This window comes from Wyeomyia smithii, chromosome 3, assembly GCF_029784165.1.
Source record: "Wyeomyia smithii strain HCP4-BCI-WySm-NY-G18 chromosome 3, ASM2978416v1, whole genome shotgun sequence".
Taxonomy (NCBI): domain Eukaryota; kingdom Metazoa; phylum Arthropoda; class Insecta; order Diptera; family Culicidae; genus Wyeomyia; species Wyeomyia smithii.
This window is the reverse complement of record NC_073696.1, coordinates 147545813-147548487: the sequence shown is the minus strand read 5'-3', so window position 1 is coordinate 147548487 and position 2675 is coordinate 147545813. Positions and strand designations below refer to the sequence as shown.

General features: G+C 36.1%; 1 long non-coding RNA gene across 1 annotated transcript; it reads left to right on the top strand.

The window, feature by feature from the left end:
- The first annotated feature begins 474 nt into the window (after positions 1–474).
- LOC129726708 (uncharacterized) lies at positions 475–1795 on the top strand. The gene is made up of 4 exons (XR_008728384.1): positions 475–613; positions 846–1128; positions 1205–1284; positions 1346–1795. It is a non-coding gene; the product is annotated as an uncharacterized LOC129726708 (long non-coding RNA).
- Positions 1796–2675: the final 880 nt, after the last annotated feature.

Genomic DNA, 2675 nt, shown 5'->3' with positions numbered 1-2675 from the left:
CAAATTGAACATATTTTCAACTCCTCACACGTTTTAAGCTAAAAATTTGGTTTATGTACCATAAAAACTCAAAAAATACAAAGTTCCTTGTGTTTAAACAACACAGATTTTTTTACAGATATTTATGTTCCAGATACAGATGTTCAGATTTTTTCAAGAGGGAAAACACAGATTTAAATGTGGCAACCCTGATGCCATTCCCATGGTCATTTCGCGTTGACGGTGTTGCTGATATTTGTTTGGTTTTTGCATGCGAAAAAGAAGGAAGGAAATATTTTTGCTTTTGTCATCATGCACATTTTGACAATTGCATATGAGAGTTCACGTAGGTGCGAACAGCCTTCGAAATCTCTTTCAACGCGAATAACCCGAATATCAAAAAATAACGATAATACCGATGTTTGAAATTCATCGATAAGTATCGATAAGTTTCCTATTACTGAACTACATATTAAACAAGGTAAAAACATTTCTTATTTTTGATTATATATCTTTTGTAATTCGATGGACGTATGGTTGATATAGCCTGTTCAACAAAACAAGAGAAGAAGAAGAAGAAGATTCTTTTGTATCTTGTTAGTGTTATTCAATAGTATGTACTATGAACATTAGAGTGAGTGTTATTGGAATAGTGTAGGTTCTGCATTATGTATAAATTTGTGGAGTAAATTGGCCAAACACATTTACGGCAAAAAGAATAGCAATTCACCTTGTTCATGCAGAAACTATATCTAATGTTTTCGTTTTTGCGGTGTAGCTACCCCGCGGACTACACTTTGTCCTATCACTGTTTTTTTTTACATTTTCCGGACTATCCCGTACTACCCTTTTTCTGTCCCGGACAGTCCACGCAAGAAACAGAGTGCAGTTTAAGATAACAGAGCTGAGAAGACACTATGTGGGTCTGAATGTCACATTAAAATGGAGATTACAAGTTATTCGTCGTCTGAACTTAATTTTTATGTGACGTTTACACCAACGATGAGTCAGGGTGTTTAACGCCTGGAAAAAAAAACAATACAACACAACAATATCGCACGCTAACCTGTGGGGCTAATAGCGGTCTCGATCAACTAGATTAGTTGAGAGAATTCGTTATCGATATTGTTTTTGGCAAATTTCGCATATGTAGGATAAGTACAACGATAAGCCGTTTTAACAGTTTGATATTAATGTAGTTTTGTACTTGTTTTGTTATGACTAGTTTCATCGAACTCGGGACGTGTATTAAATCTCGGAGCAGAACAACCGGCGGAATTTTGGGACATAGAACGGGAGGTTTCTGTAATAGCGGTGACGGAATCACCAACCCGTTCGGAATGATAAGACCTTTTTATTCTTATAGCTTTTCTGGTGAGACGAACTGGAGTAGACCTAGGCTGACCGGATTTTCTCGGGACAAATGGGTTCATAAAAACGGGACGCATGATAAGATTGATTTTTGAAAATTTTTACTAACCAAAGCATGCAAATAATTATTCATTGCTTTGATGTACCTACCCGATCATGTACGATACTTTTTTTTCTTCATCTATATGTATGTACGATACTTGGCATTTGAAAAAAAAAATAGTGTAGAAGAGTGTGATTTAAACGTCCTTAAAATTGGTCACATGGATGATCGAGACTAACAATTCTCATGTTCTCAAGTTTCAATCGCGACTTTTTTTTTCAGTTCACGATAGTTGATAGTATGTCCTTTCCATTATTTCGGTGTTGGCCCAAAATGTACTCAGTAATATTAATAAAAACCCGGGCTACTTGGGAACTTCTTTTCGCTTTAGGATAATTTCAATGCAAAGCTTTAGTTAACAATTCTTCATGGAGTATCCGAAAACGGTACGAAATGGCAAAAAGGACGGTTAAAAATATTCAAAAAAAAAACAGGACTGTTCCGATCAAAACGGTACGTCTGGTCAGCCTAAGTAGACCAGTCGCTGCGGAATGCTAACACTGAATTGCTTATTTTTTATTGAAATTATTTTCCTTTTATAGCCAAATCGATCCCCGAATTATTGGTTCTACAAGTGTGTATGAATATAATCAGTTTGGTTCCTACTGGAAACAACTGGAGTGACGATCATAGAAATTGCAACGCTGTATTTTGCGCGCTATATGAATCGGGCACCCGCATCGCAATACACTCAGGTCTAGTCTAGGTCTAGTCGCGAGTATGCTGTAACGTAGGCAAAAGTTGAACTTGCCTGCGCAGGTCAATTATTTAGCATTTGTTTGTTTATGATTTACGGTGCCGTACAAGAGTTAGTATACGATACCATCACTCTTTATGAGAGTAATTTTATGAAAATGAAATTACTCCAAAAAACTAAACGTCTGTCTCCATTTGCTTCTCACCAATTTTGATATTCATAAATAACACTTCTTTTTTCTTGTAATTCTTTAATAATATTTGTGTATAATGATGCTTATAAAATGTGTAGGGGTCTTCACATCGAGCTCGTATACGAATACCCAGCCGTAAACTGTGTATCTTCCATTACTCGTTAATGGTGAGGTGAGGTAGGTGAGTATTTTTACGACTGGGTATTTGTTTACGAGCTCGACATGAATACCCATATTATGTTTTTCTGTTGCTTGTAATTTGGTTTTGGTAGTGAATAATTTGATTGTGTTTGTTATGAAAAGATTCTATGGGTATTCATGTCGAGCTCGTG